Raw genomic sequence first — 16,803 nt, 5'->3', positions numbered from 1 at the left:
TCATGCCTGAATAGAGCGAGATGTTTAATTCCTTCTGCCTCGCTGCCTGCCCACCTGTGCTTTGCTTGCAAAACGTCTTTGCCTTTGGCTCAATTATGCTCATAATGAAAACTACATATCAACGTTTTCCTTCACTACTGCTCTTTGCTTTTTTAGGGTCGTATTATTACGATATCTAGGTAAGCATCTGTTGGTGTTCCTGTGCCGCTGACCTCATCTCTGTGCTGAGTAGACGTCTGGTTGAATATTGCAGTTACCAGCCTTCACGGTGACCTCAAAAACGCATTATTCAACCTAATGCGAACCAGCACGGTGTACACAACAGCACCATTATCCGAGCAGGCACTGGATGCGTGTTAATACCGCTAGTGTTACCCGGCAGTACTAAAAACACAGTTTCTCATTAACTCCTTCACACAGCGCGGGCAGTCGGCCGGAGTCACCTGATCCGGGCCCAGAGCTTTGGGAAATGCGCTGTCGAGTGGCTTCCTGTGTGCGTGCTCGTTCATTCGGTCTAAATAAGATTAGCTCAGTCACCCTGTTGGTGTCCCCCTCAGCCCGCTGATGAACCCAGGCTTGTACTTCATTTTTTCCACTGCAGTTCCTCGGAGACTTGATTGATTACCCATGAATCCTTTGACCCGGACGGGTCACAAATGAAATCATCGCAACACATTAATCAATAAGTGTTGGGTCAAGGGGGTTGACCTGCGGTGTGCGTCATTTATGAGTGCGTGTATGATCGCGAAGCATCTCGCTGCCTAGTTCAGCGCTGGATATTTTCCAGATGAAATGCAACATTCGTTTACGTGCGAGCGCGAATTGTTGAAAGCAATTTATTACAGCGATCCAATAACTCGGTCTGTTCACGTTTCCTTTGTTATCTGCTATTTACTCCCCTGAAAAGCAGGCGGTAAATCGCTTTTCTGGTCGCTCGATGTTTTTCTCTCTCCCAAACAGCTGAAATGAATTTGTGCATCTCTGCCCGTCCCTCGGGGGCTGAGGCTTGCCATGGCCACCATGTGTTTCGCGGCCTAATGAGAACGATTTATAAGAGGGCGTTTTAATCCACGGCCCAGGTGACACAGAGTCCTGGGATTCGTTAGAAGCTTGTCGACTGTTTCCATATGGGCCGATCTCATTGGCCGCTAATTCGCTGCAGCACTCTGGGGCTTCGATTTCAGCCTGCAGGTTTTTTTAACATTCTTTATGTCGGATATTGTACAACATAAAGATTTATTTTCCGCTACTATAAATTAGGGCCGCCGCAGGATTTGATTTTCCTTCGCGATTATCAGGGCCAAAATAATAAATTACGATATCTCTCTGGAAATTTTATTTTTAGAAAAGTATATACAAAATCTTATATTTGATTTACTGCAAATCGTACTATTTTATAACAATGTTTAATTTCATAATATATGTTTAGTCATAGTCAAGTTAGGCCAGTTCTTTTTTGAAGCTGCTAGCGTCTGTTTTACAGGATTGAACCGTGTTTTCAAAAAGCGTCATTTGAGGTTGAAAAATGTTCGTCAAGCTCCTTTTCACAGCTAACCAATGACAGAGACGTGTCGTTTCCATAACAACATTCGTTGAACGTGATTGGTCGAGAAGGCACGAAAAAATAAATGGCGGCCAAAGCACCGTTGCAACATAGTTATGTATAAATGTAAGCTTAATTTTCACTTTCAACAACTTCTGATTGCATTTAGAAACTAGTATTGTAGTTCTTAGATAAATGATTCTTTATTGCAAAGAGGCTCTCTGTTTATAATTCATATAGTCTTCCGTTACGCTGCCTTCTGCCACAGACACTGCATACGAAGTCATGACGTTCGGCTGCTTTTTGTAACCAAATGCTGCGAGCGTTGTTTTAGTAAAAAGCGCAATTGTCAAGTCAGTCCGAACAGGGTCTTAGTTACTATAACAAATGTTATATTAAAAATGTAATCTGTTGATTTAAAAAATATCAACAATGACTTGGTTACCGGACTATTTTAGATTTTGACTGTTTTGTTTTTTTATTTATTTTGCCCTTTCCACTATTGCTTCTCAATGTATTGCATGGATTTCGCTGTTGTATCATGTGATAAGACGTCGGCACTTCAGTATGCATCCTGGCATCGGTGTAAATACTCCCGACCTCACGGATAATGATTTAATATCGTTTGCTCTGCTGGAAGACGGAGCTCTTGACATGCCGATCCAACGGCCCGGAGGCTGGAAATCCCACTCGTTCTTCCTCCTGACAGACACAATTGAACGAGAAGTCTTTATCTGTTTTAAATAATGGCTCTGCATTGCGGCGATGTGAACCGAGAAACGGCTCGTTTCACAGGGCCACTTTTGTGTGCCTTTCACAGGCCTGGAATCAGTTATGAGGGCGCTCGGGCGGTTTGAGGAGCGGCGCGATTAGACGTACTTTGCATTCAGCTCAAGGCCACTGCGCAAGCCGAGACTCCTTGCTTCACAGACTGATAAAGCAACATATCTCTGAGATTTATAAACACGGATGGCCTTTGTTTCTGCGGGCTGTAGAAGAAACTCTGTGTGTCGGAGATTGGTGGAAAGTTTTGGCTGCGTTGTTGTACTGTTTTTGTTGCGGACAAGGCTAACTTGCAGAAGAGAAGTACCTCTATAAAAGAATACATAGCAAAGCCCATGAATTCTTAAATTTAGGGATAGTTTGCCCAAAATTCAATATGGACTCAAACCCATGTTAGTTTCTCTATTCTTTGCAAGACAAAAGGAAAATTCATAAGAAGTCAAAAATGTCTTAAATGCAGTCTAGTCATCACACAAACCCGACGACTTTGAAAGAATTAAAATATAGTCATATAAACAACTTCCATGAGACCTTTAGTCTTCATCAAAATTTGGCATTTCAAAATCATTACTATATGATAAGCTGTAATCATTTCATTCAGTTGGAATGACATGCACGGCACTGAGTAAATGTTTCTAACGCTATTAAGTTTCTCTTCCTCTAACCCCGGGGTTAACCACAGCGTGAAAACTTAATGTGTGTGTGAGAGAGCAAATGAAAGCACAAATGAATCACAGTGATATCACATATAAGAAAAATCTAATATAACAGCAGTTAAATACAATACATTTTGGCCTTGAAAAAAATAATACAACGCTGCAGAGTGATTTGGAAGATACAGACTCGGTGGACACAGAAAGGGCAGACAAACACAGAGGAACGAATTTACAAAATGCACAAAACGTACACCCCACATTTAAAAGTAAGAAATGAAATAGTGCCCTCTCAAGTAAGAGCCTCGTCACTAGAGAGATGTTCAGTATGGGCTGTATTTTTGATCAGTACAAATATTTGTCATGCCAATAAATCAACTTAAAGCTGAACACAAAGAGAGAGAGAGAGAGAATCATTCTTTAGGCCAGATGACTGTCTTAAGTGGCCATCTAACAAGGGCTGGAAAGTTATAGCTAATAACTGCAGGTGCTCATTGGCCCATTACAAAAATCGGGTAAAGTTGTATTTTAGCGCTGCGTGACGCTGATGAGAATGCTGAAATGCAAAAAAGAAAGCATTTAACTTCCCGTTTGTGTTGTATAACGGTCTGGCTAGTGTTTAATAATAGAACAATTTATATTAAAATATAAAATACTAAAATTAATTTCTTTTTGCTTGTCATCAGAAATGATCCACAGGCACTCTGTTATTTACAAATGTGTACTTAAGGGTACATTATACATAGTACAGTATACATAGTAGGCCCACAGTATATCCATGCCAGCGTCTCTGGTAAACCTTTAACTATATATCACATTTTAAAGGATTAATATCATTCAGTTATTGCATATCATTAGAATATCGATGCGGTATATTATGCAGCCTTCGGGTGTGTGCTTGTTTTTTTGTGCACTTTTGTTTGTGTGTGTTTGGTTGATTTGGACGTCATCAGCTGTTCTGTGTTTAGCATAGCCATTTGTTAGCCGGGACAGCAGCTAAATCTCTTTAATTAAATAAATCCAATCTCTCACCCAAGCCAGAACATTTACTGCTGTGGGCGGTGCCAGAGCACCTGTCGTGTGTGTGTGTGCGTGTATGAGTTGTCATCCTTGTTTCTCAGCCTCTGTTTTTCTCTGTGTTGTCCACTAAAACTGCACTTGTCTCCACATTTGCGTGGCAGCGAATGAGATCGGGTCATTGCGTCTCTGTGTGTTTTTTATCCTGGTGTTATCCATGCAAAGCACAGGTTGCAGACATGAACCGAATGTAAATGTAAATCATTTTATTTAGACTGATCATTCTGGCCGTGTTAATTTCCTTTTCTCGCTTTCAACCCAAACTAGGTACATTGTAAATATAATTGCCTTTATTTAAAAATATCAAATGAGGGACTATATGGCATGTTTGGTGGTTCGATTAAAACGAATTCTGCTGCGATTACACTGCTTGTGCAGTTTATTTGTGTAAATGTGAACGCTGGCTACCGAACTCGCAAGCGGACTGAGACGGGTCTCGGTCCACTTTCAAACAAATGGACTTTTTGGATGTCCGGTAAGTTCTGGGTTCGCTGTTAAAACGCCAGTCCAGAACCAGGGCTGGACCAAAAGAACCGAAAGACAAGCATTCACTAACTCAACCATTCGTCTGTTTGTGTCTCCATCTCTCTCTTTCTCCTGGTTTCTCTTCATCTCTGCTGTATCAGATTTGAGCTCTGTAGAGTTTCTGCATTGGATCCGTCTGTTATGTAGTGTGCAGAGAGTTGAAAAGGGCATGAAGCCACTGCAGTACTTTTCCTGTTGATCAGTTGTCTTGACTTGTCTATAGTCCAGGAGGTGAAGAGAGGAGAGAGATATTGAGAAAGAGAGATGCTGCAGAAGATGTGTCTACTTGCCAAAGATATTAATACTGCTCTAGTGAAGGAAAATCCGCCTTCCAGTAAAACGAGCAAATAGTCAATCAGTAGAGACTGATGATTCTTTGGGACGAGGGTCTCGTGAGGTGCTTGCTAGCCTGTGCGCAGGCGCAGTAGATGAGGCGACCTCGAAGAAGGTGATTTTTAGGGCAATTTAAAGTGAAAGTACAAATGACTTTGTTCTGATGAACACAGAGAAAGATATTTGGAAGAATGTTAGCAATTTTCAATTCTGTGACATCATTGACTGCCATAGTAGGAAAATATCAATTGTAGTTAAAGGTGCCCCAGAACCACGGCTAATGGGTGAACTATCCCTTTAAGCTTAGCAAACTAAAGTTATGATACAGTTCATGTCATGTTTAATTGTAGATCGGAAATATGCTGTTTTATTGTGATTTTTACCAACGATTAAAAAAATGTTTGCCTCACCCCATTCAAATAGATAGCACTTGCTATGACGTAAATAGCTGCGTAAAGGCGTTGCAAATATGGCCGCCGAGTGGCACGACTTCCGTAAACGGACTTTGTACTTACTTTTGTGTTATTGGTTGGAGATAACTTGGAGGTAACTTAACTATAGCGGTGTTCCAGAACATCTTGAGCTACAGCAAGATCAATGTCCATTTTGTATAGCACTTTACAAATATTTGTGAATTGTATTTTTTTGTGAATGCTAATTTGCTATTTAAATCTATTCTGATTGTTAAATTAAAATGAACGCAGCACATACATTTTGCTTTCCATGATGGCTAAATCAGGTTATTTATGTGATGGAATGTGTACGGTGAATTCAAGTAAATTGGGACACTTTTGGGGTCAACTCAATATCAAAAAGTACCAATTGACCTGAATTCACCTTCTATAACAGTGAAGTGGCTGTAATTTCTTAATGCGTGTCACGACGCATCTAACACTATCAGTCAAGTCAGGCAGAAGTGCGAAATGGGCGATAGGTACACGTGAACGAGCAATTTGGAGGGTATTGTATGATCGTGCTAGAATAGAAAGAGATGCTGGAGAAAGAAAGCAAACGCAAAACTCTTGAGTAAAGGCATCGGCTGAGTAACAAAAAATAACTCATATAAGGATTCAAATATTATTTTAGTCGATATGTTGCAGAACGTACATAAGAATGCATGATTTTGGAGATGTGTTTTGCTGAAGCTTGATCTTAAAGTAGCTTAGTACAGGAACCTTCATTTATATTTACATAGTACATTAACATTTATCCAAAGCGATTTACATTGAATTGTATAATACATTTGTTTTCTGACCATGTGCAATCCCCTGGGATCGAACTCATGACCTCGCCATTGCTAGTGCCAACCTCAAGCCACTGAGGCACATTTGGAATTATTTCAGTGCATTCGAGATATACATCAGTATGTGTTACTCAGGATTAAATCCCACAACCTTTACGCTCCAAATACAATTGAGCTACTTGTGTTTATGATTTCTTTTTAATAAGTATCGGACCACACGAAGATATAAAGTGGCTCCTATCCAGGCTTATATTGATCGGCAGCGGCCGTGGCTCGGACTCCCGTGTTAATTAGGCCGAGCTAAGGCTTCACATCGTCATCGAGTCAAGGGTGAGCATTTCTCGGGCGGTCGTAAGTCAGAGCGCAGCCGGCGATACATTATTCCGCAATCACCCTGTCACAGGAGATCAGGGAGGAGATTTCAATGGCCTTTTATTTGGGCTTAAGTGGAGCACCAGAGACATCAACAATTCCTCCCTGCACGCTACGCTGAACGCTGAAAGAAGCCGGAGACGGAAAGTGTGACAGTTTGAGCCTTTAAGAGCTTCGGAGGAAAAAAGCAACAAGAAGGTTTGAAGGAGGAAAACACGGACGCTTTAAAACTCGTGGATGAGTCACAAACTTGTCATCTGTTTCTTTTCTCTTTTTTGTTCGAATGAGGTTGAGTAATCAGAGTGTTGTCCACATTAACCTTTACCGGCCACCCGAAAAATTCTCAGATGCGATTGGCCGTATCCCCAGTCGGAGACGGGACCTACAGCAAAACCCAGATACAACGTCTTTGGTTTACAGAGGCCCTTTTACCCATGAGGTAACTCTTCATTTGTTGTTCTTACCAGCTTTGTCACGCTTTAACCGTAGCCGTTCAGTGGGCGGAGACCGAATGTGTCACAGCTTGTTGAAGGTTCAGTTTGATTGGTCAGGCAGCAATTGGGTCAAAGTAGGTAGTTTGTGACTTTAAGGGAGATGCTTTAAGGAACATAATGCAGGAGGCTGGAGGTAAGAAATGAAAAATGACAGCTGAGACTTCTTTAACATCTCGATCTCAAAGGCTCCTGCATCTCAGATGTTTCTGCTAAAGAAAAAAGTCTCCATTGGAGATATGTCATAGACTAGGCATAGAATGCAATACGAAGTCAAACGTTTCTCTTTCCATTGAACCAAATCCAGATCATTTGATCTAAACACCTCCATACTGTTTCTGTTACTCCTTTTTTGGAGATACATCCGCAACTAAATTGATAGTTAAATAAAACAACGGAGAACTCAAATCTGTTGAATTATGAAGGAGGAAACTCTGAGCAATATCATTTTCCTTGGGGCTGACATGACACCCTGAAAATACAGCAATCATGGTATGAGTCAAAACAGATAAACAAAAAACGTTTCGAAGTGTTGCAACAGCCAAGACACCCGTGTGTAGAAGTTCATACGATACTTTTTGCAACATACACGAGAGTTATTTGAATGATTGAAAAGCTAAATCTTAGAATTTGGTTAATGAATTAAACGATTTAGAACCTTATAAATAAAATGCATTCTTATCATTATACCCATCTTTTCTTTCTTAAACATGGAGATTATAACATCAATTTCACACACACACCCTGCTCATGGACGCCACCCTCCAGGAGCATTCAATGGGTTGCTGTTCGGGGGATTTACCCATAATCCTTGGTGTTAAGAGACTTCAGAAAGAGATGAAGCAAAAGGGCTGATGTCATTGAAATATTGGGCAAGAGCGTCTGGGCTAGTCTCAGCTCATAAATACACGCTTATTGACGATTTATTCCGATCAGGAGGTTGTCAGATGATTTCTGAGAACTGTCCTAGCCCGGTTTTACAAGCTTCATTTTTTTCCTCATTCGGCTTTGGGGTTACAGATCGAAGGTTACATACAAAATATATAGGCATCGTTTTCTGGTCGCTTGAAATGGCAATGCTCAGTGAGAACCTATGGAAGACACTGTACTGTACAGCGTGCATTGGGACAAGCCTTGTATAAATATAATGGAATGGAGCAGACACAGCTAATGGCTGCTACCACCGAGAGAATGCGAGTCAGTGCGTATGAATTATTTTCTTCACCGCACAATAGGCTGTTGTTATACTGTTAGCGCCCCATGAGATTTCACCGTGTGGAAGTCTGAAAAGCCAGCGTGTTTGTTCTCTCTCTGTATGAGAGTTTCTGTAAAACACTGTCACGTGAAACGAGAGAGAGACACAGAAGTGATGGCGGACGGGGTCATTCATCGTGAAGCGTCCCCCTAACTCCGGTCATGAAGAGTCCAACAAAGTTTAGTTCCCCCCAAATCATACACACCTGCTTATTGCTTTCAAATAGCCCCGCACGCATGTCTCGAGGAGCTTATTCTTGTTTGTTTTTGAGGGTTCGTATTCCGGCTTCCTGAGCAGTTTTTCTGCATTATTTTTCCTGAGTCAGGAGAAGTTGTTGTCCGTGGTAACAAGGCAGCACACGTAGGTCGCAGGCCTCTGAGAACATAATTTATGGTGCATTCGGAATGGCTGTTTGGCCCTGAATACCTAATACAAGAGCACGGCCCCAGTGGAATACTGATGGCGCACACACACACGCATGCTCCGGCGCAGACCCGCAGAGTCTTCATGACGCTAATTGGTGGTCAGACCCCTGCGGTACCAAATGATTTAAAGATGGAAGTTTTGCTTTGTTTTAGAGACGCCAAATGCACATCTGTGACTCTGGACTGTGAGAGTATCATTAACACATGGAAGCCAGGTAGTTTATCATAAGCGCACGTGTCAATCATTTGTAATCAATCAGGTGAAGTTATCCGGTGATTCTTTCTTTGAATAAATGGGTACAGTTTATAATAAGGATGTCTTTGCTAACATCGATTGATGCATTAGCTAACATTAACCAACAATATTTCTATAAGCATTCATATCTTAGATTATCATTTCAATGTTTACTTCTAAAAATCAAGTAATGTAGCTGTTTACATGTGGTTGTATACACTGTAAACTAAAACGAACAAACCTGCTTTCTTCTAAATATAATTGTATCGATAAATGATTTATTAGTTAATTCATGTTAACGAATGCGTTTACTAATGTTAACTAATGTAATGTGTTACCCATTGATACATTTTATTTTACGAAAACGTTATTGGATGTTATTGAAGGTTGAAACATCCGCCACTTTGTCGCATCTCTGTTTGAAACACAAAATTGCATTAAAACGTGCAAATAATTATTAGCGTTATTATGAGCTTGTTGCGAAGGTGTCGAACGATAGATGACCCTGTCAGAAAATGTAGTGCTGGGCGGTATGACCATAAATGTATATAATGGTATTTTCCAGATTTATACCAGTTTCCAGGACATGGCGGTATTTTTTTTACCACATTTTATACTGATTGAGAGAGGAAATAATGCAGTTGATTGACTTAAAATGGCCTTTTATACTGTCATATGGTGAGTGAATAGTGTAGAAATGCCACACTAGTATAATTATATTGGTTAGCAAGTCCCACAAATGATGCTTTTTATAAAGAGTCGGCACTCATGATGACGTGAAGGAATCGGGGTTGCATGACAGTTGCAGTCAAAATTGTACAAATTTGGCAAACAACCTACACAATGTAAACAATCCCCGTCCCCTAGTATAGCAGCAAAGTTTAGACTACCTTAACAACTGAATAGGTTTAGTTAAGTAACGGTTGGAATCAACGGTTAGTAAATTAAGTCATAGCTTGAGTCTTTTTCTGTTCCGGATATCTTCCATTGTGTTGAGCAGAACAAAGAAATGTTTACAGGTTTAGAACAACCTGAGGGTAAGTAAATTATTTTCAGGGAACTATCCCTTTAAGTACCATAGTTTTGTCTGTGCTGAGTTTGTCTTTCACTTTATTATACGGCATTGCACGTTTGTTAATTTTTACATGAAGTTATTTTATACTTTTAAATTGTAGTAATCAAAATAGCTGGCTGAAAATGTGCCTGGTATAATTGGACATTCACAAAACAGTTCATTTGCCAGCCCATTGACAGTAGCCGTGTACTTAATGATGGGATAATAATGTATGTGTGAGTCTGAGTCTTTAAACAGCACACAGACAGCAGAAGTGCGTGGATGTAAAGTCAGCGATGCACCGTGGCGTGTCGGCTCGGTTAGAGTCTCCTCTGGAGAAGAGCAGAGAAACAGCATCATTTCTTTTTATCATTCAGAGCCATTCAGTTATTTTAAGATCTTGTTAACATTTACTTACTTTTAACAACATGCAGTTTCATAAAGCGTCACCTTGCTCTCTTGGCTCTTTTCCAGACTGATCTCTTAATGAAGACGAGTTTGGAGTTATCCTTCATCCTTCTCTGTTTTTAATTGGGAGAACGTTTTCTCCTCTCCCGCAGTAAAGAGTTTTATCGCTCTCCAGCTCTTTTGTCAGGGGATTTATTTTGAGCCGTTCGCATCACTTCCCCCAGCCGCATTTCCCCCGCTTTCGTCCCCCTACGGGTTTGTGGCTTTGGGCTCCATTGATTTCCATCCAATCGATAGCGCCAAGCCGGAATTAAGGCAGGAAGTGTCTTTCCCGATCCTGCCGGTGTCTCCGAGGGGGGCCGAGGTATCAGAATAAAAATCCTCCGGCCAAGACGGAGGTGCATCTCAATTCAATCCATCACTGCGTCAATATGGCCAATGATCTCTGGGACGGTGGCCCTGCAGCCAATAATCTCCCTCACAATATCCCTCCTGTCACCCTCCGGCCAATAACGTTCTTAGCTTGATCCCTCAGCCGTCAGCTGGCCAATGAGGCGGAGATGGATGCTCGGCCCAGCGGAGCAGAGCGCTTTAAACGATGACACGCGTCTCTCTCACCTTGAACCTAATTGACTGTCTCAAAGCCGGAGTTTGGAATCGCTGACGGGGAGGATTGCGGCTGTCAGAGAGCAAAGGGGTGGACGTTGTTAGCGATGCAGGGCTTCCTGGAACGCTCGGTGGATGAACTTCGCTGTCATTTTTCTAGCAGAGGTCATTGACTTGAAAGACAAGGATAGTTGAGCGGGTTCGGGCGTTTGCGGTTAAAACACGAGCGCTCTAGAACTCTGAGAAAAGGTACCCGGCGTACAAAGCTTCATCTGTCTTCAGGAGTTTAGTTGTCAGAACCGTAATGGTCATAAATTCCCAGTGAGCTGAATGTGTTTGATGAGAGAGAGAAATAAACCCATCACTCACCGCGGTCGAGAGAGGCCGAGCGGCAGAGAAGCTGTCATAGCTCGCCCGAGCGCTCTGTCGCCCCAAACATCACTTCAGCTGTCAGGTTACCGGACGATGTTGGCTGTGCGTGTGTTGGGGTACGGCGGCGACGGGGTCAGAGCGTGGCAGTCTCCGCGTTCCCGGGCGAGCCGATGACCTCGCGGGGTTTCTGCCGTAACAGAAAGTAATCAGTCAGCATGTCTGAGCCGCGCCCCCAGAGCCCATGACTCCGCCTTAGTCAAGCTAGTAACCGGCCGGTGGATTTGTGAACAACTTGGCTGAATAAAGGAAAACTGAGCTGCTCTGTCGAGCACGACGGACGGTTTACTGACAGGGAGTTTAAAACGGACACGATCTAGCCCTGCAACCAAACATGTTCACATGCGGAATACACGTGTGCAATATTTTTCCAAGAGTTGAGGAGGGAATGTGATTATTATATTAATAATTCATATTATTTTATTATGTAGACATGATATAATCAACATTTCTTGGCAACTTTATTTGGGTAGTTAAAAGACTAATATGCAAATTGGCGTGACGGCAAATTTTTTGAAAAAAGACCAACTATGCTTTTTTATATGCTACATATATATATATATTAATAATATAAAACAATGTAACTTTGTCATAATTTTGCTAAGTCACATCATAGGACACGCGTACGATTTATTCGTCAACTACCCATTTACAGGAAAAAGTCAAGATTACTCATGTTTTAATTCTTTAATATCTATAATAATAGTAAACTCACCAAAACTGTGAAAGAACCCAAATGTGTTTAGTAAAAAAAAGTATACTGTTTATAAACAGTCTACATAATATAAAAACTTTCAAAAAGTGTTTAATTATACTAATAAAATACAAATATTAAATATTATATTGTATTTATATTAATGATGTAATACTTAATAAAAGAAATATGTGTTTTATCCATTTCCGAAAAAGAAGCTAGCAGATATAAGGTTTCTTCTATCTAATCACATTAATTACATTATGTTAGATCGACAGGACTTGATATGATACTTGCAGGCGTCTGAGTGCGTGCGAGACAGCCGGTCATGTGTTCGCAGTCTGAATGGAGAGTGTAAATGGTGTGCATGTGAGACATGTAATGAGCAGCATGTGTAAATGAAAGTGAAAAGTATAAGAGCAGTCGAGAGACACAGGTTGATCCGTGTTAGTGTCTCTCTCTCTGTGGCACCAGACAGATGCATCGCAGTTGGAGACGCAGTCACATCGTCACCTCCCCTCCACTAAATGTCACACACTCCTCCACCCGTTTCCGATCTCACCTTCTCATCATGCGCTCTGCAGTCTCTTCGGGAACATATTTTATTTGTACACGGAATGAAGTGTGCAGAACGTCTACCCATGGCACACATGCCCCTCATTCAGAATCCCGGTTTCATTCAGCAGTTATGACATTTCCCTTTGTGTTCCCTTTAACAATAAAGGGCGATGAGTGATTTGTGTGTGTGAGTTGACGTTGTCTCATCTGAGCTTACAAGAACGCTTCGGCTGTGCTAATGCGTCCCTGTGCAAAACTGTGTTCATCTTATGTATTTGATGATGAAATAAAACTCCCATTGCGCTGCTTTCTGCAGACAGAGAAAAGTGTGTGTGTGGGAATTAAGTATTTCATTTTTGTGCCAGATGTGTTGCCTATTGTAAGGGCCGGATAGTGTGTGTATTTTCGAGGGGCGCAGCTGGCAGTTTAAAGTGGGCGTCACTCAGACACACTCATCATGTTAATCTTGAGCACTGACAGAATAGTTTCGTAGCCTTCACATATCCGTAGAGTCTTTTGTTTGATCACATTTATAAGAGACGGAGACAAATGTACGATTATTCCCAAAAGCATACAACGTGTGCGGGCGCACCGTTTGCCAACAAAACACATATGACTCAGTTCCACTTACCGCGCGCGCGGTTCATGTCCGGCATCTTTTAGCGCTCTCCAAATCCTCCGTTTCTATAACATTTATGGAGGCCAAATGGAGTGAAAAACAAACACAGGAACAACTTAAGGGCGAGTAAAGGATGACAGAATTTCCTTTTTTGAGTGAACTATCCTTTTAAGGGCCGTCATTCTTATAAACTCCTCATTCTTCTCCAATCCCTGCACTTGAATTTGAAGTTTTTGGCCAGAAACACGAAGTTTGACTGATATGGTTTTTCTGTACATAACAACATTCAAATAGATATTGGAAAACTATTGTTATCGCAATTCTTTCGGTCAAGATAACAGTAAGGTGAAACATCGAATATCACGACAGAGCTAGTTGAACGAATGAAAATTCATGCCATCACAGATTTATATGACGTTTTTCTTTAACGAAACACAACTGAAAACTTAAAAACATATTGCCTTTCTAACACAATATCATTAGAACTTGTGAGTTTTTTCATTGGTTGTATGTTTCTATACAATCTGCTATGGGTTCCAAGTCAAAAGGGTCTGTTCAACGTAGACGGTTTCATCGAACGCACGCGCCTGGCCTGAAGTTAACTTCCGGTATTGTTTTGGTTGTAATATAACAATTTATTTTATATTTAATTAATATTAATATCAATTTATAAAACTTTTTTATTGTATATTAGTTGTATTAAGTTAAATTAAAACTACTCGACAGTTATTGATACTTTGCGGAGGTCCACACCTAAAAGTCCCAAAATGTTGACGCTCCAAAAATCTGTAAATTGATATATATCTTCTAAAGTGAAATGACGGGTATGTTTATGACAACTTTTTATTTTTAATAAATTAAAACGGCACAAATCAACGCAAGGACCAATGAAATGATGTTATCGACCTGCTGCCATATTTGATTTGTTCAGTACATACGGTATTTCATTTAAGGAGATTAAGAGTTGAACTTTGACCTCTTCGACTACTCCCTTTTAAATACAATTCAAAACAAAGGAGAAAATCCTTCCGAACATGCGCTCAGCATCAGTGTCATGTTTACAGGTCGATTTGTCCAATATGAAATCTCGGTAAGTGCTCCTCTGCTTACAGACCTACCCATCACGCAGCGTTGCTACAGACCTGCGACGGCCACACACCGTGATGCACGATCTTCATAGCCTCCACGGGCGGCGGCGGTGGTCAATAACTAATCCATCCAAATAATCAGAGAGAGAGAGTCCTGGAGGGGCCGATCAGCAGATTCAAGCCTCCTGTCACAGTGACTGAAGCTTGGATTAAAAAAGCCACTTGCTGGGACTTTTAATTGAGGCTTCACTAATAGGAGAAATTGAGCAGGAATGGAAAGCTTACCAAACATCGATCCCTGGTCCTGCGTGTGCGGCATCTCTCCGTGAAGCATCACGGTAAAAAAATATATTTTCCTCCTCTGAAAAGCCAAATGGAATCGGGATGAGAAGCGAGCGGCCACTTCTGTAACCCTATTACGGAGCTGTAATGACGGCATATGCTTTTAGCGCGGCGTGCTTATACAAAAAGAAACAAAATGTCCAGAACAGAATGGTAGAAATCTGTATTCCTTTATTAGACAAGGAGCCTGTCTTGAAAGGAAGAAGCGCTGCTTTTAAAAGACTCTTATGTAAGGAAGGAAGGCTGTAAAAATTTATAAATGCCCGGTTCATTTTGTGTGATTTCTGTTTGTTAATGCTGTTGGCAAGGGAGGCATCACTTTAACTTTTGGAGCAAACTCTTAACCCTGAATATACTGTTTTCGTGGATTTTTTTCTGCAGCGTTTGGGCTGAAAATGGTTTTGCATTTCGAGAAGATGTGCTGCCACAGTTTTTACATTTTTAGGCAAAATGCTGCGGCCTTGAAATGCATCTGGAAACTCGTACCTTCGAGTTGAACATTCGTTTTTAGGACATGTAATGTGTTCAAGTCCAGAAGTCACACGAAAGGATTGTAAACGAAAGAAAGAAAGAAAGAAAGAAAAGAAAAATGTATATGTAACAGCAAAAGTTGTATATAATAGATTTATTTATTGATTCCCAACTTGATTCCCAAAGTGCCTAGACAGGTATAAAGTGCTGTTATTTATTCTTTTTTAATTCAACTCGCGATTATTATATTTCAGACCCCACTTCAAGGCAGTATGTGTAGTGTTTACTAACTCTCTACGACCATCTCTGTTCGAAACGTTAAATTGCTGGTAACCTTATGGGTTGCCAAGTCCAGAACAGTTGCCAAGTCTCGAAATTTGGCCACTTTTATACCGTTGCTATGGGTTGTTTTTTATTCCGCGAGTGAAAGGTGCAAGGTTTTGTTCACAATTAGTTATTTTTAAGGTAAAATAAAGTTATTTAGGAAATAGACTGTCAATATGATTTTTACTGTACAGTAATGTTTCAAAAAGAAAATGTGCAAAGTACATAAAAGTGACTGCAATAGGAAAGCATATTTTGAATTTCGGAATGTGTTCTGGGGTAGTTGGGCTACTTTTGATTGTCCTTTTGAGGATGTTTTTTATGAAAATCTGGCAACCCTAGTACTCATCTTTATGCGTGCTTAAAATTCGGGGTGCGAATCAGTTTTAGATAAGAAGACCTCCCAGAATAATGACGGAGGTTTGTTCATTTTTAACCAGAAAAAGTTACGGATTGAAGATTTCATAAACAAATTGATCAACCGGGGGCTGTAAATGCTTTTGGAGGCCATATTGTGCTGCAGATGTCTGGACGTTCTCCGTTCTGTATATCTGTGACTGTCAGACCACATCCTCCAGGTGATCCGTCTGTGCACCTGGGTGTTCCCTGGTCACAGCTTTGTGATTGACGGATGTTGCCAAGGCCTTAGGCAGACACGTAACTGTTTCCATAGCGATGAGGGATGTCAGGAAAACATGTCCGCCCTCACGCTGTCCCCCACGACGGCGATGAGGAGGAGGATGAAGACCACCCGTCGGTTCGTCGAGGAGCGTGCCGCCTGGGCCCATCGCTCCTTCTGGCACACGTGTCAGTTCCTGGTGCAGTTTCCTGACAACCATCTGTCTCCAAGCCTCCTTAGATCACAAACACACACTCACGGCCAGCACTCGCAACATACAGACAAATCAGAGTCTTTGAAAGCAGAATGTCCCACAGAATGTCCGCTTGTACTCATCTTTAAGAGGGTCAGGTAATAGTAACCTATCATTCGCTCACTATTTCTCTTTTCGTCCAGTGCACCGGCGAACATTCTGCGTCATCCTTCGTTCTTCCGTTGAATTGTGACAGCCAAAGTGCTCTTAGCCTTTTTTGCAAAAGTGAGGAAGGCCGGATGATAGGAGCGGGTTAGAGTGATGGGCGGATGAAGAATCAGGACGTCCCTGTGTTTAGTCTTAATTTCACAGCCTGGATGCTGCAGACGGATTCGGCCTCAGAAAGCAGCAGGCGATTGTTATTCAGAGCACAAACAGAGAAACACACAGCACTCGGAGCAAA

At 41.3% G+C, this 16,803-nt stretch overlaps 1 protein-coding gene across 7 annotated transcripts in view; it reads left to right on the top strand.

The window, feature by feature from the left end:
- LOC306894502 (adhesion G protein-coupled receptor L3) overlaps window positions 1-16,803 on the top strand; it is a 189,593-nt gene that overhangs the window by 1,464 nt on the left and 171,326 nt on the right. The gene's annotated exons all lie outside the window — the stretch shown is intronic.

This window comes from Barbatula barbatula, assembly GCF_947034865.1.
Source record: "Barbatula barbatula genome assembly, chromosome: 1".
Lineage (NCBI taxonomy): Eukaryota > Metazoa > Chordata > Actinopteri > Cypriniformes > Nemacheilidae > Barbatula > Barbatula barbatula.
This window is presented reverse-complemented; position numbering and strand designations above follow the sequence as displayed.